The 24,136-nt window shown below is 42.6% G+C and overlaps 1 pseudogene; it reads right to left on the reverse strand.

The window, feature by feature from the left end:
- Nucleotides 1-20,982: 20,982 nt before the first annotated feature.
- Nucleotides 20,983-23,302, reverse strand: LOC130374783 (uncharacterized; annotated as a pseudogene).
- Nucleotides 23,303-24,136: the final 834 nt, after the last annotated feature.

The raw sequence follows: 24,136 nt of genomic DNA on the forward strand, positions 1-24,136 counted from the left end.
TTGTGAGTTGGATCAGGGAATGGGGGAAATTTCCGTAGAGACCTGGTAAGCCCAAACGAGTAGTGCGGGTGAACTGGGAACGTCTGGAGGAGGCCCCCGTCCTAGGTATCTTCAACTCACACCTCCGGCTGAGTTTTTCTGGCATTCCTGTGGAGGTTGGGGGCATTGAGCCAGAGTGGGCGGTGTTCAAAGCCTCCATTGCTGAAGCTGCGGTGGCTAGCTGTGGCCTCAGGGTCTTAGGCTCCTCAAGGGGCGGTAACCCTCGGACACCGTGGTGGACACCGGTGGTCAGGGAAGCCGTCCGATTGAAGAAGGAGGCCTTCCGGGATATGATATCCTGGAGGACTCCAGACTCGGTTGCAGGGTACCGACAGGCCTGAAGGGCTGCAGCTGCTGCCGTGTCGGAGGCTAAGCAGCGGGTGTGGGAGAAGTTCGGAGAGGCCATGGAGAAGGACTTTCGGTCGGCACCAAAGTGTTTCTGGAAGACTATCCGGCACCTCAGGAGGGGGAAACGGGGAACCATCCAAGCTGTGTACAGTAAGGATGGGACTCTGTTGACCTCAACTGAGGAGGTCGTCGGACGTTGGATGGAACACTTTGAGGAACTCCTGAATCCGAATAACACGCCCTCTATGTTGGAGGCAGAGCTCGAGGTTGATGGTGTTTCGTTGTCAATTTCCCTGGTGGAGGTCACTGAGGTAGTCAAACATCTCCGCAGTGGCAAAGCCCCAGGGATTGATGAGATCCAGCCAGAAATGCTAAAGGCTCTGGGTGTTGAGGGGCTGTCATGGTTGACACGCCTATTCAACATCGCGTGGGAGTCGGGTACAGTGCCAAAGGAGTGGCAAACCGGGGTGGTGGTTCCCCTGTTCAAAAAGGGGGACCAGAGTGTGTGCCAATTACCGGGGTCTCACACTTCTCAGCCTCCCTGGTTAAGTCTAATCCAAGGTGCTGGAAAGGAGGGTTCGGCCGATCGTCGAACCTCAGATTGAAGAGGAACAATGCGGTTTTCGCCCCGGACGTGGAACTACAGACCAGCTCTTCACTCTCGCAAGGATCCTGGAGGGGGCCTGGGAGTATGCCCATCCGGTCTACATGTGTTTTGTGGATCTGGAGAAGGCATATGACCGGGTCCCCCGGGAGAAACTGGGAGGTGCTGCGGGAGTATGGGGTAAGGGGGTCTATCCTCAGGGCCATCCAATCTCTGTACTCCCAAAGCGAGAGCTATGTTCGCGTCCTCGGCAGCCAGTCAGTTTCGTTCTCAGTGGGTGCTGGTCTCCGCCAGGGCTGCGCCTTGTCACCAATCCTGTTTGTGATATACATGGACAGGATATCGAGGCGTAGTCGTGGTGGGGAGGGGTTGCAGTTCGGTGGTCTGAGGATCTCGTCACTGCTTTTTGCAGATGATGTGGTCCTCATTGGATCATCGGCCTGTGACCTTCAGCACTCAGTGAAGCGGCTGGGATGAGGATCAGCACCGCTAAATCTGAGGCCATGACTCTTAGCAGGAAACCGATGGATTGCTTACTCCGGGTAGGAAATGAGTCCTTAGCCCAAGTGAAGGAGTTCAATTACCTCGGGGTCTTGTTCGCAAGTGAGGGTACTATAGAGCGTGAGATTGGCCGGAGAATCGGAGCAGCGGGGGCGGTATTGCGTTCGCTTTACCGCACCGTTGTAACGAAAAGAGAGCTGAGCCGCAAGGCAAAGCTCTCGATCTACCGGTCGATCTTCGTTCCTATCCTCACCTATGTTCATGAGGGCTGGGTGATGACCGAAAGGACGAGATCGCGGGTACAAGCGGCCGAGATGAGTTTTCTCAGAAGGGTGGCTGGCGTCTCCCTTAGGGATAGGGTGAGAAGCTCAGCCATCCGTGAGGAACTCGGATTAGAGCCGCTGCTCCTTTACTTAGAAAGGAGTCAGCTGAGGTGGTTCGGGCATCTGGTAAGGATGCCCACTGGGCGCCTTCCTTGGGAGGTGTTTCAGGCACGTCCAGTGGGGAGGAGACCTCGGGGAGGACCCAGGACTAGGTGGAGAGATTATATCTCAACACTGGCCTGGGAACGCCTCGGGATCCCCCCGTCAGAGCTCGTCAATGTGGCCCGGGAAAGGGAAGTCTGGGGCCCCCTGCTTGAGCTGCTCCCCCCGCGACCCGACCCCGGATAAGAGGACGAAAATGAGATGAGATGAGATATCACGGCCAAAAGCTCTGCGCGCCTCCGGATGGCCGTAGCGCGGGGAGCTCCCATAGGGATTGGGCTTCTCGGGGTTTGTTTACCGGCGTTGCTATGTTTCCGGTCTTGTGTGTTCCAACGGTTTATTAGGTAGGCCTATCTAATAAATCTCTGTCTATTCAATACTTCATTCACTGCCTCTTCCGTGGTCATTACAATATTATGAATAGACTGCGTTGGGTTCTCCGACGTCTCTCCCTTTGTTGTTATACTCTAATGCACGAATTAACTAAAAGAGCCATCTTTGACTGTCTTAAAAAAACAACTAAAAAGAAGTAGTACTTTTCTAAGTTAAGACAGTCAAAGATGGCTCTTTTAGTTCATTTGTAACAACTGCAGTTGGTCAAGGACTTTAGTTTACATGCATGTTTCTTAATAAATACATTTAAAATCAATTCTTAACTTTAGTTTTAATTCTTACATTAGAGTAATGGCATGTAATGTTTTAATGTTATGATGTCATGATTGTAAATATTACTGTACATTGTGAATATTGCACTGAAGCTTGATTTGAAGAAAATCGTGAAGAAAATATCTGCCAGAAAAATCGCAATTCGATCTTTTCCTGAAATCGTTCAGCCCTATCAACAGCAGTGCATACAATAACAACTTTTACTGTCAGTGAATAGCATCGAGTGAAAGTCAAAGTTTTCTTTATATCTAGTGACAGTGATTATGTCGTTGGCTCAGATAAGTGCCGTAGAATTAGTCAGAAGATCTAGAAATAGAAGGCATATTATGCCTTCTATTTCTTCTAAATATGGGCTAGCTTGACAGTCCCACCTGTGAACCCCTAGTGTTTATTTCTAAGCTTTTACCTCTTTCTCCAGTGAAAATGTTGTTTGCAGCCGACGCCAAGTAGGCTGTTCATGTCTTCAGTGTGATTATTTTTAATAGTGCAAACTAGTTTTCCTCGTAATTGATTGTCATTGAAACCGTCAGGGTACCGCTTACCGGGAAAGAGTAGTAAGCGTGTCTGTGTCGCTGTGTTTGGCAGGTGTCTGTGTGGGCGGTGTCGTCCCATGGAAACTGTGGTGGAGAGCTTTTGTTGTAGGGAGGTGAGCGCGTTTTGGTCGCTGGTCGAGGAGCTCAGCAGCATCCTGGATTTAAGGCATGCTGCCTAAAAATAGCATACTCACACTTCAGGCAGGATCATGGTCCCCTTCAAGCCAGCACGCACGAGTATGTTCATGGTTTATGTTTACTTTACCAATCTTTTTACACTGAGTCCTTTCAACCAACAGTTATAGGTGAAAGGAGGTGTGTTGCATACACAATAAACATGCATAAGAAACGGGCTTAAAATGACGTTTCCAACCTACTTTCAGAGAGTTTTAAACTTAAGAATCTTTCCTCCTTATCCCTAGGCAATACCCGTACACGGCGTACAGGCAGGCTATACGCTGGGCTTATGGTGTTTTAGGGAGGAGTATAAGGAAGCCTCTACCCTCTTGTGTGGTTTCAACCATCAGACAACAATTCCAGAATGGTGACCAGACCTATCAGGGCTTTCAATGGCCTTGTTTGGATGAAAATGAATACAAATAATGGTTATTCTTATTCTGTTGTGATCGCTCAATTGCCCTTAAAATGTTATAAAGTACACAGAACACATGAATTTAGGATAAAAAAAAACAGTTTATTGGCATTCTTTGTAATGGTTACTGAACAAAGACACTGGTTGGAAGTAAAAAAATCTATATAATAAAATGGTTAGGCACAAAACAAGGAACACTGATGAAGGGCTAGACCCGAAATGTTTAATTCTAATTAATTCTGCAATAGTGTGGTCATACCTGAGGGACAGCTGATGGTTCTCTTTCTCTCACACACACACACACACACACACACACACACACACACACACACACACACACACACACACACACACACATACTATAGCATGCATGCCGACATGCAGTGATACATGCAAAAAGCACATCAAGCAGACACACAGTGAGCCCAGACAACACCGGAAGCTAGAATTAAGACTGAGGTAAACGTGAGGGAATCAGAGGCAGATTCAACAGAATATCCTGACTGTGTTAAACATGTAAATATGTAAGTAATAATTGTGACATAAATATGTAAATTATTAACTGACATTGTAAGTACATTTCTAGCAAATTAACTCCAATATAAATTACATTAATTTATTCTACAACTTTCAAATATTTAACTTCTAAACCTTACATTATTATGGATTATTCCACGGCTCTTCTCAATGCCGGCTGAACAAACCATCCCAAGGTCAGAGAATCCTCTACACTACTGGCGGGCAAATGCTACACAGCGACCCGCACTGGCTGATACAGCCACAAAGTTTCTTTGCGCACCTTGTACATCGGTGGACAGTGAGAGACTGTTTAGTGCAGTTTAGAATGTCCTTGATGAGAAAAGGAACCGGTTGTCAGCCGAGATGGTGCAGATGTTGGTTTTCATTAAAAAAAACCTGAAGCACTGAAGAAGTCAGTGCAGTAGATTAAGATGGAGGAAATAAGAAGCTCTATTACACTATTATTAAACACCCACATTGTAAAAAAATAATAAGCTTACTTGAAAAAAGGGTGGAAACTTGTTGCCTCAAATAAGTTAAGTAACCAAAACTTATGTTATGTTTACAAGTAATGCTTATGTTATGTTATGTTATGTTAACGTGAGAGAATAAAAGCTATTGAGCACAGCTTGGATGCCTGTCTATTTCTTAATGTACAGGAAATTAAATGTTGTTTGTCAACACAAAAGTGATATCGGAAATCGGTATCGAAAAACCAGTATCGGGAAATATCGGGATCGGATCGGGAGCAACATGAAAATATTGGAATCGGATCGGGAGCTAAAAATTGAGATCGGGACATCTCTAATAATAATATTACTTTATGAAGATCATGGTCACTGAGCCAATGTCTCGTGCGCCGCACCACATGGGCACCTTTTCTGAAACGCGGATACCGCACACAGTACTTCTCCGTTCCGTCACTTCTCCGTGCTTTCTCGCGATTGGCATTGTAATTCAGCGCCGCTAAAAGAAGCCTACAAAATAACACATTTGAGAAAACCTTTGGAACTTGGTGTATGGATGACAAGATACTACAATAGGCATGTTAATAGGTACTATCATTATAAAAGGAATAATAATTGGCAGTGTTATTCCATTGGATAGCACTGACCTGCTATACATCCCAAGGTATGAAAACCCTGTGTGCTTGGGCGTGAAGTGCAAGATGAGGGAGTGGTAAGCCTCAAGGGAGAAGTCTACACTGTCTACTCTGTCCACTGTCCACGGTCACCTGCTGTGAGGCGTCTGTCAACATCTTGCGAAAAAACAAATATAAAAAAGTATTTAAGTATTAAGTATAGAATATATAAGTATATACAAAAGAAATGCAAGGGTGTAGTGGTGAAATAAGAGGTGGGTAAACTATGAATACTTAGATCAGTGATTCGCGACCAAGGGTGGTGCATTTACTGTATTGGGAGGTAGCTAAACTCTGAAGTGAGAAGTGGATAATCTCTGTTTCTGAAATTTCAGAGGTGGGTAAACTGCGTTTAGCCTCAACTACAGCCCTGGCGACACGGTCACGGTCAAATATATGTGAAAGAGAACCGTTGCAGTCTAGCACTAACACAAAACGCAAACACACTGTTGTGAAAGCCGCTTGATGATGACGATCACTGATCCAAACACTAGCCATGAAGCTTTCACGACGATATGGACATTTACTTCAGGGCAATTTTGTTTTGGCTCATATTCGTGAATCACGAAATATGGTCTTCTAATGTGATGCTGCGTTCGAGTATTCTCTGCGAACCGACTCGGATCTAGGATCTGACGCCACGCCTACACTTCAAGCGTTTTATTATTTTGCTCGGTCGTTGGAGGAAAACATGGACGCCACCCGGAAAGCTGTTGTCGCGGTAGCATTGGCAGAGGACCAGGCGTTCCAAAATAAGTAGGCTATAGGCCATAGTCAAGTCAAGTCAAGTTTATTTATATAGCACATTTAAAACAACAGTAGTTGACCAAAGTGCTGTACACAAATTCAATATATTTGTGTACATAGGCAGAGATACGGACGCAGTAAGGTATTGCAGTAATACGAGTGATTGAACTTCAAGTCACAATGGGCGCAGCCATCTTGAATTCTGTCTCGGAATTTTGCTCGGTCACCACTGAGTTCAACCGAGATGGCGAGTTCGCCGTTCGAGGAAAAGGGGCGTGTTTATGCGTGTCGCTAGGCAACGTCCTCGGACCTCCGAGACGGAAGGATATTAAAACGCAGCATGACTGATCATGCTTGTAGTGGAGGCTGTGTCAAAGGGAACACGATATGCAAAATACACACAGAGCTAGCTAACGCGCAGCTTGTAATTAGAAGCTATAGCATGATGCTTACCGTGGCAATCTCTCGCTTGCGGCAGACGGTGTCTCTCGACCTCGGGACAGGGCAGGCAGAGTGGTTTGCATGCACAGACGGCACGGCGGTAGGAATTAACTTCGCCATCCTCTCACTCTTTAAACCAAGCGAGACCATCTTGGCATCCCCTGAATGGTAATCCTCCTCCTTGAAATGTGCGCTGCATATTATTGAGTACGCGGTAACAGAGCTAGCTGGAAAATAAGCTAGCTCTGTGCTTCCGAAGAACCCAGCTTCAGAAGATCCCTTTATCCTTGGGGAAGCAATGGACCCTATGTCCACTTTTGCTGAAGTTGTTGCACCCGCCACAAATACAGTAGTAAACCATTTTATCTATTTATATATCTACTCTCTCTTTCTATCAGCTATCTATGTTATGCTATGCTATCCCTCACTATCTATCTATGTTATGTTATGTTATGTTATGTTATGTTATGTTATGTTATGTTATGTTATGCTATTCTATCTATCTATCTATCTATCTATCTATCTATCTATCTATCTATCTATCTATCTATCTATCTAGATATATATATATCTCTAGGCTATCTCTATCTATGTATTTACTTATATAATCTGACACTGTCACTCTCTCACTAGCGGCTTTGGCTGTGTTGTCCCAAAGCGGAGTACCTCATCTGACGTCATGCAATGCAGTGTGGGAGAAATAAGAATCATCGCTGACCTGTTAATATCACCGCTAAAATATCACCTACTTTTCTTATTATATTAATTTTACCCTACAACATCAAATACACGTGTATTGTTTAAATGTTTATTAGCAACTAGAAAATTGACAAAAAATAAAAACCTGCACCATGGGCTTTAAGGCAAGGCAAGGCAACTTTATTTATATAGCACTTTTCATACACAAGGCAGACTCAAAGTGCTTCACATATAAACATTGTCATACAATAAAATAAAATAATAGATAAGTAAAAGAAAAACATATGCAAAGAAATGGGTAAAATAGAAAAAGGCATTTTAGTATTAAAATAGAAAATAAAGGCAAAGTTAAAAAAGCTTTTTAGAAAGTGCAATGTATTTAAGATTTTAGCAGAAAGCTATAGCAAACATAAAAGTCTTCAGTCTTGTTTCAAAGGTGCTCAGAGTTGGGGCAAGTCTTAAATCCTCTGGGAGTTTATTCCAGCTATTTGTTGCATAGTAACTAAATCCTGCTTTCCCATGTTTTGTGTTTACTCTGGGGATAATTAACAGATTGGTCTCAGAGGATCTTAGTGGTCTAGAAGGCTGATGTAGTGGAAGCATATCAGTTAAATATTTTGGGCCTAAACCATGTAGGGATTTATAGGTTAGCAACATGATTTTAAAATCAATTCTCTGACCTACAGGAAGCCAATGTAACGATTTCAGAATTGGTGTAATATGATCAAATTTTTTGGTCTTTGTTAGAACTCTAGCAGCAGCATTCTGAACAAGCTGAAGCTTCCTCAGAGTTTGTTTTGGGAGACCTGTGAGGAGACCATTGCAGTAATCAAGCTTACTAGTGATAAAGGCATGTACAAGTTTTTGTAAGTCTTCGGTGGACATAAGCCCTTTAAGTCTTGCTACATTTTTAAGGTGATAATATGCCGATTTTGTAACTGATTTGATGTGACTGTCAAAATGTAAATCTGAATCCATGATAACCCCAAGATTTCTGGCTTTGATTGAGGTTTTCAGGGACAGAGAGTGAAGGTGTTGGGTTACTTTAAGCCTTTCCGTTTTAGAACCAAATACAATTATCTCTGTTTTGTCCTCATTTAGTTGAAGGAAATTTCGGCACATCCATTCCTTCACTTGCTCAATGCACTGGCACAGCAGATCTATGGGCCGATAGTCATTTGGTGATAGCGATACATAGATTTGCGTGTCATCAGCATAGCAATGATGGTCAATATTGTTATTTTGCATGATTTGCCCTAGTGGGAGCATGTAGATGTTGAATAAAGAGGGTCCTAAGATCGAACCTTGTGGGACTCCACATGTCACGTTTTGTAGGTAGGACCTGAACCAATTTAAGACAGTGCCTGAAAGCCCCACCCAGTTTTCTAACCTTTCCAGAAGTAATGTATGGTCTACAGCAGGGGTACTCAAGTAGAAATGATGAGGGGCCACAAAAAAAATTTTCAGTGACTCAAGGGGCCGGTCGGTATACGTGTGACTGAGGCCGATATATGCTCTGTTTTAGACGTAACGCGTAAGCACGTAAGATACATAACCCCCCCTTGCGCGGTAAAATATCCCCCCTTACGTGCTTAAGTGCGTCGGCCAAAATTCCTGACTATGCGACTGAACACTACGGCCCTACGCAGCTCGCAAAGACTGTGATTGGCCAGCTAACCACATCCTTTCAGGAGTCTCACATTTCCGGTTTTACAGCATAATAGCGCCATTTTTAAAAGGCTGTGACAGAAGCGAATGAAGAATTTTGAAGAAGGAGAAGAAGAAAACACAAGAACGAATTATGATAATTATAAATATAAACAAGCCAGCGATTTCCACTTCCACGCCCACAGATTCGTTCGTTGCTCCCCCTACTGTTCTGGCGGAGAATCCCCTTGCAACACGCGCAATCCTTAAGGAACCTTAAGGGAACCGTAAATCAAAACTTGTCTAAAACAAGTCCCTTGTGTAAATTACGTGCTTACGTCTCTGCATCTAAAACGACCCTAAATCGGCCTTGACTGCTGCTGAGATGGACTGTCTGCCTCGAGTTTGGGAGGGCTGGAGCGGTCTGTGGGCTGGAGTGCTATCTGTTTATCGTTGCAACCCCCAGCCTCGTATTGAGATCGAGGCGCGCGGTTTCAAAATAAGAGCGCCCAGCACGTTTTTTTTTTTTTTTTTTTTTTTTTTTTTTAATAATTAAAAAAACTTTTCAAAACAGCTCGAGGGCCATTAATAGACACCCCGCGGGCCACAAAAGGCCCGCGGGCCGCTACTTGAGTATGACTGGTCTACAGTGTCGAATGCAGCACTGAGGTCAAGTAGCATTAGTATTGAGGTTTTGCCAGAGTCTGTGTTAAGACGGATGTCGTTTACAACTTTAATAAGGGCGGTCTCAGTGCTGTGCAGGGGTTGAAATCCTGATTGGAAGGTGTCATAGCAACCAGTTCATGCCAGGAAGTGATTTAGTTGCTGGAGGACAACTTTCTCAATGATTTTACTTATGAAGGGTAGATTTGATATTGGTCTGTAGTTGTTAATAATAGAGGCATCTAGGCTCCGCTTTTTTAAAAGGGGTTTAATAACTGCAGTTTTCAAAGCTTTTGGGAACTTGCCTGACTGGAGAGAGTTGTTAACTATCTGCAATATGTCTACTGCTAGGCAGTCGAAAACATTCTTAAAGAGGTTGGTAGGTATAGTATCAAGGCAACAGGTGGATGGCTTTAGTTGTGTCACAGTTTCCACAAGATTTTGAGAGTCTATAACATCAAAGCATGCCATCCTTGCCACGTAATTTTTGCCTGAACAGGGTGGTAGTCCAACATTTTTGTTTGACGTGGAGATATTGATGGCGCATCTGATACCTTCAATTTTATCAATATAAAAAGCTGCAAACTCATTGCATTTCTGCGTGGAATGGAGATCAGGTGGAATTTCTGTTGGGGGGTTGGTCAGTCTGTCAACAGTTGCAAATAGGGTTTTTGCATTATTAGTGTTGGTTTTAATGATATTGGAGAAAAATGTTTCTCTAGCATTTTTTAAGTCTAAATTGTAGGCACGGAGGCTCTCTTTATAGATATCATGGTGAATATGAAGTTTTGTTTTACGCCAGATGCGTTCAACCTTCCTGCATTCTTTTTTCTGTGCTGTTACAGAAGCAGCTTTTCTCCAGGGTGCCTTTTGCTTTCCAGAAATCGTTTTAACCTTATAAGGTGCAATGACATCTATGACTTTCAAAATTTTCAAATTAAAGTTTTCTACAAGATCATCAGCAGAACATGGGTTCAGAGGTGGTAGCAAGGAGATGGCCTTTTTAAAAAGTATATTAGAATCTTCATTGATATACCGTTTTTTGACAGTGTTTGATTTTGTCTGTATGTCAGGAATAAAAGATATGTTAAAGAAAACACAAAAGTGGTCAGACAAGGAAGGATCAGTCACAGAGAGATCAGAAACATTGAGGCCCTGTGTGACCAGGTCTAGAGTTTGCCCCTTACAATGAGTAGCCTCTTTCACATGTTGAGACAGTTCAAATGTGTCCAAAATGGTAAAAAGTTTTTTTGCACACTTGTCATTCAAATCATCAGTATGAAAATTGAAGTCACCAGTTATAACTAGACAGTCAAATTCTGTGGAGATGCTAGACAATAATTCTGTGAAGTCATCGAAAAAATTTGCAGAATATGTGGGTGGCCTGTAAATAATTAATACATGAAAACAACCTACCTATCATTCGCTGCCGCTGGAAAAAATAAAATAAACAAATAAAATAAATCCCCTACCTACCCATGACCTCAACTGACAACCAACAGGAACCAAACTTTTTTTTATTTAGGCCTGGGGGTTTGTCTGCAATTTCCTTGGTGGAAGTCACAGAGGTAGTCAAACACAGTGGCAAAGCCCCAGGGATTGATGAAATCCGGGCAGAAATGCTGAAACCTATTGGTGTTGAGGGGCTATCTTGGTTGACACGCCTATTCAACATTGCGTGGGAGTCTGGGACAGTGCCAAAGGAGTGGCAAACCGGTGGTGGTTCTTCTGTTCAAAAAGGGGAACCAGAGAGTGTGTGCCAATTACATCATACTACTCAGCCTCCCTGGTAAAGTCTACCCCAAGGTGCTGGAATGGAGGGTTTGGCCGATCGTCGAACCTCAGATTGAAGAGGTCCAATGCGGTATCCGCCTCGGATGTGGAACCACGGAACAGCTCTTCACTCTCGCAAGGATCCTGTAGGGGGCCTGGGAGCATGCCCCACCGGTCTACATGTGTTTTGTCGATTTGGAGTAGGCGTATGACCAAGTCCCCCGGGAGATGCGACACTACTCAGGGCCATCCCTGAGGAACTCAGATTAGAGCCGCTGCCCCTCTGCTTATAAAGGAGTCAGTTGAGGTGGCATCTGGTAAGGTTGCCCACTGGGCGCCTCCATGGAGTGGCGAAGTCACGCCCTTTCCGGTAGGGCTCATGGGACCTACGAAAAATATGAATGGGTGTCAATGGAGAGAAAATAATTATTTTCTGGTCCCAGTCTTTATATGTCCTGGACTACACATATGTTGTTTGTGGATTTAAATGATAATTCTTCATGCAAAGAAAACTAAAAATGTTCGTGAAGAAGTTTGATAATTTTAGGTTTTATGTGAGGCCGCTTTGTGAACTACAGCTCTTCGCTGCTCTCGACGCATATGATATACGTCACCACACCCGCCCTTGGAACTCGGCACAGAGATGGCGATCTCTCTGCCCCACATCACCGCTTTTTCCAGGGGAGGATAAAAGCATCGAAAGAGGTGAAAACCATTATAAGTCGGGGGCACGTGCAGAGTTTCAGTTATGCCGATGGGAAGATTGTCGGTCTTCTCCACGCCAGTCGCAGGGAGCGTGACGTCACATACGAGCCGTGTAGTCTTTCTCGTTGTGTTTTCTCTACAGCCTTTATCTGAACAAATGCACAATAACCGGTCGAACTCTTTGCATGAAAAATTATCCTTTAAATCCACAAACAACATATGTGTTATCCAGGGCATATAAAGACTGGGACCAGAAAATAATTATTTTCTCTCCATTGACACCCATTCATATTTTTCGATCTCATAGGTCCCATGAGCTCTACCGGAAGGGGCGTGACTTCGCCACTCCATAGGGTGGTGTTCCTGGCACGTCCAGTGGGGAGGAGACCTTGTGGAAAACCCAGGACTAGGTGGAGATATTATAATCCACTGGCAACAATAGGGTCGCTACACATAAAACGAAGCATCAACACCTTAGTTAGTATATCGGTAGTTTAGTAAAAAAGACTGTTTTCCAAATCTATGCCTTCCCCGGTAGGTCCATGTTTCCAGGAAGTCCACACAAGTTTATTACCAGTTACCGTAAATAATATAAAAGATGCAGCTTTTTTTTTTAAAACAGCCATGTATCAAGAGGGGAGATTGTTAAGTTACATTTTAAGGCCAAAACTCACTTTTGCCACCTTTGAGAATAAAAAAGAAGCAATCATAATTCAGTTTCACGGTTGCGAGGTTAACTAGAAAATGCATTTCCTGCCGAAAATGCGGCGAGTGCTGAAGTGCAAAGTGAGGTTGAAAATCTGTTTTAATAAAGACACATAGGTTAATACGTAAAGAAATGTTAAATGGCTTGAATCAAGTGAAGGGATCTGAACAAAAGTTCAAAAGTCGAATTGGAGTAAACAATTTAAACATGCGCACGAATTTAAGAAAATGTAAATGGTTGGAAACAAATGAAGCAACAGCTGAATGAAAAGTGCAAAGCATTGCTAAAAATGCAGAAATTTAAAATTAATTGAACTGAAGAATCTGAAAGGTCAAATGCATTGCCCTGCACTTTGGCCCGCCTAAATGCATGGGCTTACCTGACCTGAAGCCCAAGGGCCTACGACGATCAGGAGATGCAGTAAATGTATTTTTATTTTTTTATTTTTTTAAATACTGGCTCAAATACTGGCTCCTCTGATCGGCGTAGCCACAGGAAATGTGATTTTTTGTTTGTGGCTTACAAAGATCAGAGGCCTATCATGAGCTGATAAAAAAAAGGGGGCCACTAGGGAGTGCCGTGGGCACCCCCTAGTGGTAGCTGGGGGGTGCCGGGGGCACGTCCACGGGCCTACGAAACCCCTCAGCCCCAGGGCCCAATGGCAGGTTAAGGCAGGCCTGCCTGCACTACTGGAAAACTGAAAGGACAAATGTATTCAGTGCAAAGTGCACCTCAGTGATTCCCCCAGCACTGTATGGTTAAGGCGGCCACCTTAACAACAATAGGGCCCCACCTTGACTACCAATGTATGTACAAAAAAAAAATTATATTATTATTTTTCATTTATGGAAGTAAATCTGTGCCATCGGGTTTTGAAAATAAAAACACATTGAATTATAAGCACTGAATATTTATGCATTGAAATAACCAATCTGAATTTTTTGCCTCTGAATTTAACTCTTTACATTTTCAATATATCATATTCACCTTTATTTTTCAATGTTAAAAAATTCAACGTTAAATAATTCAACGTTAAAATATTCAACTCAAATATTTTCAACTTCCAAAAATTCAGTCCGCCAAAGTCACCATCAAAATTCAATGTACGAAATTCAGTGTTAACATCCGGGGATCCAAGAAAGAGCAATCGATCCTAGATGCTAGATCGCGGTCAAACGAGTTGTCGCGTCATTCTCGTTAGATACCTGACTCTCACGCGGGAAGGCAAAGCAGATTTAGCCATGTCCAACGGCAACCGCAGCAGTAATGGTACGGAGCCCCGTACCATTACTGCGAGACATCGCAAACCAACTTCCGGGTCAGAGGAAAAAACTAACAACCACAACGATGGAGTTTGGGGGTTTTATCAATGTTTATTTTGAGTTTGGCCTCAAATATTCGGACATCAAATCAATACTTGCCAGTAGGCACGCCTTCCACATAAGTGAGAGACATCTGAAGAGGATACTGCGAGATAGGGGACACTCGCCGCAAGGCGTACTCTGACCTGTCGGTCCTGGTGGATTTTATTAGCGACCAACTGCAGTACTCTGGACAGCTTCACGGGTACCGATGGATGTACGCTAAATGCAGGGAGCATGGACTGCGTGTGAGGAAAGAGGATGTGCGGTTGTTGTTGAAAGAGCTCGATCCCAGAGGAGTGTCACGAAGGGCGAGACGTCTCAGACGACGAAACAAACTACTAGTGTAGATAATAATAGTGTACATAATATACAACTAGTATTACTTTTCATACCCTGACATGTTTTGATTGTTAATGTTCCTGCAGTCTTCTTCTAAATGTCACATGATGTTGCTGTGGTGTCAAGACAGCTGATTTTATACAGGTTTCAGGTCATCCTACTTGAACCGGCAGGACGACCGCACCCCCTGCTGTATACAATCAGCTGTCTTGACACCACAGCAACATAATGTGACATTAAGAAGACTGCAGGAACTTTTCATGGTATGAAAAGTAACACTAGTCTGATTACAAGAATAATTAAGTAAATTGTGATCTGATCATTAAGTTTTTCATCTAGCTAATGTGGCCAGTGAAAAATATGGACTAAAAATATCAGGAAACAGCACCAAACTTGTTTGTCAATTTTTTGTTTATTCAGAGTTCCACATACGGGATAGCAATATAGTTACAGTAATAACAAATCTTCCATTCTCAACAAAAACATGAATAGCGTGTGTTCTCTCAGTATTTGAAACCACAGGTTGTAAATGCACAGATAATTTCAAAATGCTTTTCTGTCGGTAACATGTCAATATTTGTACTGATTGGCCATCAGAAGTTCAGAGTTCGATAGATACATACATTTTTTTGATCCCATCATTTGAAATCCAATGATATTCTATCATGAAAGACTCAGAATAAGTATTCACATTTAGTTACTGAAGCCAGTTACCTTTTTTGTTGAATACAATTCTAACTGAAAAAAGTGATACATTTGTCAAAGTAAAGTTCTGAAATTGATACACATTTGATTTACTTTTTACAGGCTTTGTCTATAAAGCCCCCCCCTCATTTCTGTGTTTCTAAACTATCGTTTAAAGGAATATAACATTTGCCAAAAGCTAGAGATGTTGAGCTATGACTTTAAAGGAAACTTATAAAGGAAAAGGACAGCAAGGTGAATTACTTATGTGACCAAAGAATCCTGCCACTTCGAAGCTCAACACAAAACACAACTAAATACGTCTGACCTACACACATGCCCTGATGGCCTCTCTGAGGTGCATGTACAAATTCACTGCCTGATATGGATCTGTTGCTAGAGTGAGATTGGACTCAGCCATAAAGAGGTTGCATAGTTCATATAGATCTGGATCACACGGTTTGGTCTGGCGAAAGATACATTCATTTTTGCACAGTTGAAAATCATAAGCTTCAATTGGGGAAAGGAAGTCTCTTGTCCCATAGAGTTCGGGGGACGTAAGCGCCGCGGAACGGCTGCGCCGCGGTCACCGCTGATCGCTGCCAGCCTGCAACTCTAATCGCGTGATTAGAGTTGCAGTCCCCGCTGGGGACGTTAAGGTTTTTCGATGGCCTGATGGTGTGTGTGTTCCAGGCCTGTCCAGTGTCATCCAACTCATCCTGTTAAAAGCAAGAACATAAAAACAGTAAATACATTAAGGAAGAACTATAAATGCATATCCAGGGCTGTTTGCTTATTTTTTTTAAGTGGTAGCACTGGTGCCAGCAAGCACAAAAATTCAGTAGCATAAAAATAAATTTTGTAGCACAGTGTGAACTTGCATAACCATAACCCTTGCATTTCACTCTAATTACCTTTGAGCATGTCATCTTGGTCCATTGGCCCATAGAACAATAATATTAATATCTATATCTGTATATTGTTTATCTATACACATAATTATCATAATAATGATAAACATTTTTAGAACATTTCCTTTTAATTAAAACCAAACTTTATATATTGAACACAGCCCATTCAATTAATTAGTATACATATCTCTACAATCTAGGATAAATTAAATAGGTTGTTGTGAATGTTTTTGGAGTTTTTCTTCCATGGCTTATTAAAAAATGTGTCTATATAGGCTACTGTTGACTGCTCTCAGCTCTCTGCAGCTGAAGGACAAGATGTGTCCAGCCAAAGTGGCGGGTGGACTCAATAACTTAAGACTACTTTTCCCAGTTTGGCGAGTGTTAATTTTGAGCCCTCTAAGCAGTGTTGTGCATCACTTATGGAAGTAAATCTGTGCCATCGGATTTTGAAAATAAAAACCCATTGAATTCTAAGCACTGAATATTTATGCATTGAAATAACGTAACTCAAAATAAAATGTTTGTATCATTGGATATTTTGAATAATTATTAGCTATTGCATATATAAACCCACACATGCATAATCCCATTCACAAATATATACATGTTTTAACAATACTTGCTACACTTTTGTAGTTGATGTTATTTATTTAGTTTAATTGATTATTTATGTTTTTTCTTGAAGTGCTATTTTTTTTTACATTACATACATTGCACATACTGCACCCCTGAAATCTTCAATATATACGTTATAAAACAATGTACATGGGGTGAGTAGTGGTGTAAAATAACGTGATTCTGCAGTGGGAGCATTATTTGATAGAGCCAATTGGTCTATCCACATACTGTGCAACGTGCGATGGTACAGTAGGTCAGGGTTAGCATGAAGGAGGCAACATGCGAGATTCTCCTCACGGTACTTTTAGTATACTATAGCTTTTGACCATACCACGCCAGGTCTCCAGGGCACTATATATATTTAACACACAGGTGGAAAGTCCGGGATTCCTGCCTACAACAAATCAGTAACTAAATATCTCATATTAAAAAGGGAGACTTCGATCGTATACTGCTGTTTATTCTAGCCGAGCGAAAGAGCACGCACTTCTTCACTCCACGTTATCTCGTATATCCAAACAAAAGAGGGAGGCGCTACATATTATAAACCTGACTGTTACTGTACCCCTGAAATTTTCAATAAAGACGTTATAAACCAGCATCAAAATATGCCCGTTGACTTGCGCTAGCCTAGCTAGCCTAGTCTCCAATGATAAAGAACACCAAGGCTAACTTGGGAATCAGGCCCTATGTCCAAAATTCCGAACTACCCCGTCCGTTAGTATTGTCCATTGCTGAATCTTACAGAAACAACCCATACGAATGGCATATATATATAAGAAAATGTACTCACCGAAGCACTATTACTGCTGCTGTTGCCGTTGGACATGGCTAAATCTGTTTTGCCTTCCCGCGTGAGAGAGTCAGGTATCCAACGACGCGCACACTCGTTTGACCACGATCTAGCATCTAGGATCGATTGCTCATTCTTGGATACCCGGATGTTAACACTGAATTTCGTACACTGAATTTTGATGGTGACTTTGGCGGACTGAATTTTTGGACGTTGAAAATATTTGAGTTGAATATTTTAACGTTGAATATTTTAACGTTGAATTTTTTAACATTGAAAAATAAAGGTGAATATGATATATTGAAAATGTAAAGAGTTAAATTCAGAGGCAAAAAATTCAGATAGGTTATTTCAATGCATAAATATTCAGTGCTTATAATTCAATGTGTTTTTATTTTCAAAACCCGATGGCACAGATTTACTTCCATATTCATTAAATTGCATCAACAAAGTACAAAAGTCCCGTAGGGAAAGAAAACATACAGGTACAGGTACAATAAATATCAGGTACAATAAATTAAGATAAATAATGCATCGGTGATACTGTTCAAAACAATAGTCGTTCGAACTGAAATCCTCACCGAAGACCGCAGGGCCACGAGACAAACCCTAACGTTATTAAAAGTAGTCCAATTGAGTGAGAAAAACTGCCCAATCAACACTGCCTGCCCGTCCTCGCGCTCTAACCTCAGCGTAAACAATGAGATCAACTGGAAACAAGCCAACATCGAACTTAAACTGTGATTTTGAATAAAGTATAAAGGTAACCGAAATTCTGTTTCCAAACTTTGAACGAAGGTTAACTATAAAATATTGACCAAGTTGCGAAGTCTGAATTTGAATAATTTTTTTATACTTTTTATCTTAAGAAGTATCAAATATTTTAAAAATCTGAAAATAAGCAAGGGAATCAAGCTAATCTGAACATTTTAAAACTGGAATGGAGTCTCTAGGTGAAAATTTAGGGAGGAAATAAGTCCCAAAGTTTGTAGAGAATAATAAAGATGAAAGAAAGAAAGGATAAAACTTAAGAAGAACAATGGTTAAGCGCTGCATGCAGAACTCACCTAATCATCCATACCATGTTAAACATAGGAAGGGCGGTCAGCCGCATCTACACCTTGCAACCAATCACAAATCAGCAATTTAATTTAATTAACATTCTAATGGTGTGATCCAGTACGCACTCACACTAGGCCATCTGTACCGTAGTCAAGTACGTTTCTCCCCTAAAGTCTAGATTGTGTGGCTTGTGTGAGCACCCCATCCGTTCTCAAGTAGGCCTACAGTTCAATTCTGTGGCCTGAGTACACTTCGGAGAGGCGTGCTCAGGCCACGGTACAGATGTTAATGAGCCGACATGTGCACACACACGGATACGCAACCTGAGCTGGATGATTTATAGTCCATGTGACCATTCTACCCCATTACACAATAAACATGACGGCAACGGTTCATGGGTGGGTTCACGTTGGTGCGATAGCGAAGTTGAGTGTTTCATCAAAAATCCCCTGTTCGTCACGGGCAGGCTTTCTTGGTCCACTGGAGAAGGAGGGGCTGCGCACGGAGTCTAGACCTCTTTAGAATAATTTGCATGCTCCCGAATGCAAGTTCACGTCTGAGCGAAGGCTACAAACGCGATTAACTATTTACAAGTGCAAAAACGCCAACATATTCTTTAGTTTGCTGACCACTTGTTTTTTATCCTGACAAAAGCCTTGTAATGACAGTTCCTCTGCGTCTCTCTCTAGATCGCACCATCTTTCAACGTCTTTGTTTAATATGACTGCTCCCCTTCTCTCACATGATCAGCAGCTTGCGGATTTCACTTTCTCTCAAGTTAGAATTGCTCATGATGATATCGCTGCGTTGTCTCTCTGTGGAGACCACGCAGCAACACCTTACCCAAGCGCCCCCTGGAACCTTGGAGCCATCAAAAATGGCATGCATAAAACGGCATATTTGGCATTGTAAAAACGCTCAGTGGAGAGAGGGCTATCTGAGTAGAACGGCTCCAAATAAGCCACAAAGTCAGTAATGTGCCAATTGTGTTCTCTTTGTTGTTCTCCATTGTTGTTCTACTACAGCGGACGCTTGGTGATTGCGTATTACGACGGGATGACTAGTGATGGGTCATTGGCGACCGAATCAGTTCAAATGAACGAATCTTTAACAAGAACGAACCAAAATGATTATTCTCTCTCGTGTGTCTCGTTTGTCTCGTTCGATCTCAGACTCGACTCCTCCCAGACCCACTAGTCGCTGACTTGTTGGTCATTCACTCACTGTGAGTGGTGAAGAGGGAAGAGGCTTAGTGAGCGAGTGTACGATAATACGATTCAATATCAGTGAAAGGGTAAATGCATGCTGTTTTTATACTTTCTTTGTCATGCCAGCTTAATCAAATATTTGAATGTCTTGTCAATCTTTCTCGTTCTTTCATGGTTCATTCTCCACCCTGGACCCCCACCATCATTACTAAATCAAGTCTTATCTTGCTGATATGTTAAACATCCAATAATCAACTACTCCGCCCCATCCCACTGCGTTTCGTTAAAGTTGTAATGTTGTATTGATTGATGTCCGACTTCCACGATCGTTTGAGAATGCGATTGAGGGAGGAGCTGAGTCTGACTGACTCAGCTGAGAACCGTGCATTCCATAAATCGATTCACTGCTACTGGAAACTCGACTACACGAACGAACGAACGATTCTGAACGAGTCTTCTTGGCGAACTGAATCAAGGAAAATAATCATTAAATCCATCACTAGTAATGACGTATGTACAACAGGCAACCGTAATCAGGCCCAGTTGAGATTGCCTAGTGTGAGCACAGGCCAGCAGCACAGCGGGGGGCAATCCTACTTGAGTACGGTACAGGGCAACTTTGCCTAGTGTGAGTGCACACCCAGATGCCTTGGACACCAGCCTTCCGAGTTGCAATTGGGACGTCGTTTCCGGTCTCGGAGCACTTATAGCGTTCCCATTCAACTTTGTGATTGTGTCATGAAATTGGCTAGTCGTTGTTTATCGTTAGCTACATTAGCCTCTTTAGAAAACTGGCTCGAAAACAAACAACACAACATTACATTGTGTTGCATGCAAAGCAAGACAGTGCAATTTACATTTACATTTAGCAGACGCTTTTATCCAAAGCGACTTACAATAAGTACATTTGTCATAAGAAGTGCAACAATATATCGCTGTCGTACAGTAAGGATGTTCATAGAACCAAGTGCAAGTACAACAATTGCTAGGCTAACCAATTCCCCGTGTTACACCTATGATAGCAGCTACTGCAGTTGCTACACAGTTAAGTACTATAATACAATACAACACAATACAATACAATGTTGCTACACAACATTGCTACACAGTTAAGTACTATAATAAAATACAACACAATACAATGTACAATGGAGGCCAGAAGGGGGAGGGTGGCTATGCAGAGTTGAGGTGGACTCTGAACAGGTGAGTCTTGAGCCTTTTTCGGAAGATAGTGAGCGACTCTGCGGTCTTGAGAACGGCAGGGAGCTCGTTCCACCACTGAGGTCCCAAAACCTAGAAAAGTTGTGACTTTGCTGATCGACCTTTGCTAGCTCTTAGCGATGGCGGTACCAGACGTCCAGCTGAGGTAGTTGAGCGGAGGGATCGAGCTGAGGTGTGTGGCTTTACCAATGCTTGGAGGTAGGCAGGGGCAGTTCCATCGACTGCCTTGTATGCCAGTACCATCGTTTTAAATTTGATGCGAGCTACTACAGGGAGCCAGTGGCGGTCCCGGAAGAGGGGAGTCACATGGGAGAACTTCGGTAGGTTGAACACGAGGCGTGCTGCCGCATTCTGGATGCCCTGCAAGGGTTTAATCGCAGAGGCAGGAAGTCCAGCCAGGATTGAGTTGCAGTAGTCGAGGCGGGAGATGACCAGTGATTGGACTAGAATCAAAGCTGCTTCCCTTGTGAGGAAGGGCCGGATACTGTAGATGTTGAAAAGTGCAAATCTGCAGGATCGGGCCACCGCATTGATGTTTGCGGTGCAGCATAACTGATAGTCCAATACCACACTGAGGTTTCTGGCAGTAGGAGAATACAGTGATACAGTGATGTTCTCAACGGTGACCAGTAAGTCCATGTGTGGGATATATTTCCATGGGATTAGGAGGAGGTTGGTTTTGTTGAGGTTAAGCCTCAGGTGATGGGCAGTTGTCCAGGTGCTGACGTCCGCCAGACATTCCGATATGCATGTTGCAATCAGGGCATTATCAGATGAGGGGAAAGAGAGAAAAAGCTGAGTGTCGTCAGCATAGCAGTGATAGGAAAAGCCATGTGATGTAATTACCGAGCCCAAAGATCTGGGCTGTTTCCCAATGTCAAGGAAGCATGCTCAACGTCCGCCCTTTTAAGGACGCTACGTCATAGAACCCCGACAAGCACTGTTCCAATGTTGAGGACACTCGAAAGCCGCGCCATTTTCGCGTCCTTTGTTTTTGAGAATTCCGAGATTTTTCAAGGATGCATCGCTGCATCCTAGACGAGCCAAAACGACCCACAATCCACTGCGTTCACACGCTGCACGGGATATAAAAAATGGCAGAGGGAAAGCAGTACACGTTCAAATGTAAGTGAAGTTAAAATAAAGTTTTCAGAAATATTTTGTGCCGTATTGGTTTTTATAGATTCATCATGTTAATGCAAATAATCAAGCTTAAAGACCTGTGCCACTTTTCAAACGTTTTTGCAACTTAATGATACGTTGCTATATTTTGCATGGACGTAGCTATGGTGTTAAACACCACTGTCAACAATGTAAATTTACTCGCTCACAAGATTACATTATTTATGTATACCTATTTATGTTTGTATACATACATTTTTTATCTTTTTTTTTAGGTTTTTTTTTTCAGCCCAGCAAACGGAGGCTTTTGTGCACCTTAGGGTGGCGCACAAACATGTTGTCAAATAAATGCACCACCGATCATTCGCAATGTTTGTAATTTGTAATGAACGTATATAATTGTATTATATATAATATACTTATGTGAAAAGCACTGGTAGATTGTAGGTATGATGAATGAATCAGATCAGTTAAATAATATATCCAAATAAATACATGTTTATCATCACTTTCTTTGTCTTTTTCCCCTGCATAATAGTAATCAACCATACTGTAAACGTGATGGATGAATTAAGTTCTCAGACAATTTCACTTAGTGTTATAAAAATTGAATGGATATTTTTTTATTAAAGACGATTCGATCAACCGCAACAAAGCTTTTGTGACTTCCTCAAAGAGGCTCCATGCGAAGGAGACATGACCGCATTCATAACAGACAAAAGTCAAATAAATATCGATCAGCTTGATTGCTGCCATGTTTTATTCATAAGCGCACATGTGTTTACAAGCGCAAACGCAGTATTAAAAAGCGGAAGCGCTTCCACACTAGCAAGTCATTCCAAAGTCCGAACGCTAGGAAGCACTCGAGCTAGCATTCTAGTCTCATCTTCATAGGACGCGACAAGCAAGGACGCGTCCTAGCAAGGCTGCAGCCTTCACATTGGGAAACAGCCCTGGTATAGAGGGAGAACAGAAGAGGCCCCAGTACAGAGCCTTGAGGGACACCAGTTTCAAGCATGCAAGGTTTGGACAAGGAGCCATTGCATGTTACTTGATAGGTGCGGTTCGTCAGGTAGGATGTGAACCAGGAAAGAGCAGATTCAGCAATGCCAAGTTCAGCAAGAGTGGCAAGGAGGATCTGGTGGTTCACCGTGTCAAATTCTGCGGACAGGTCGAGGAGAATGAGAACCGAAGAGAGGGACGAGGCTCTGGCAGCACGGAGGGACTCAGTCAACGCGAGGAGAGCCGTCTCAGTGGAGTGTGCCTTCTTGAAGCCTGACTGGTGAGGGTCAAGCAGGTTGTTAGTTGAGAGATAGGAGGACAGTTGGTTAGCAATGGCACGTTCCAGTGTTTTAGAGAGGAATGAAAGAAGAGATACCGGTCTGTAGTTCTGGATGTCGGTGGCATTAAGAGTTGGTTTTTTGAGGAGAGGCTTTATTCTGGCAGTCTTGAAAGACGCTGGAACAATGCCTGCGTTCATGAATGCACGTTCATATTTGCCTTCCCGGTGAGCTTGGCCGGGAACTGCTACTGCTGGTAAGAAACAATGTTTTTTAATGTATTGCCGCATATCATTGTGTGTTAAGTTCTCTTTGCCGAAATTTAAATGCCCACTCAGTGTTTCTGAAGTTGTTGAAGAGAAAGCTATCCATGTGTGAATTAGGCCATATTATTTAGCCATAAACTAAGCCTTTTGAAGTTTGAAAATCCTGTAGTCATGCATCGGTCTCAGCAGAGACTGCAAAATATAAACTTCTCAGGTTCAAATGAGCTCATGGATCGTTAAAGGGGGTGGGAGATGGAACTATCATTGGTTTATTGCATGTTACGCCATAAAATACACGTACGGGTATTCAGAACAACCCTTTTTAGATATATTTTTTTTAGGCGCAAGAGTAATTTATCCGCCTCTTAAATAGAAACAGCGCCAGAGATCCGCCCACAAAGCTATTTGCATTTCGTACTACTCTTCAGACCGTTAAAATAGTGCCCTTTATTGATT

The sequence above is a fragment of the Gadus chalcogrammus genome, chromosome 21 (assembly GCF_026213295.1).
Source record: "Gadus chalcogrammus isolate NIFS_2021 chromosome 21, NIFS_Gcha_1.0, whole genome shotgun sequence".
Lineage (NCBI taxonomy): Eukaryota > Metazoa > Chordata > Actinopteri > Gadiformes > Gadidae > Gadus > Gadus chalcogrammus.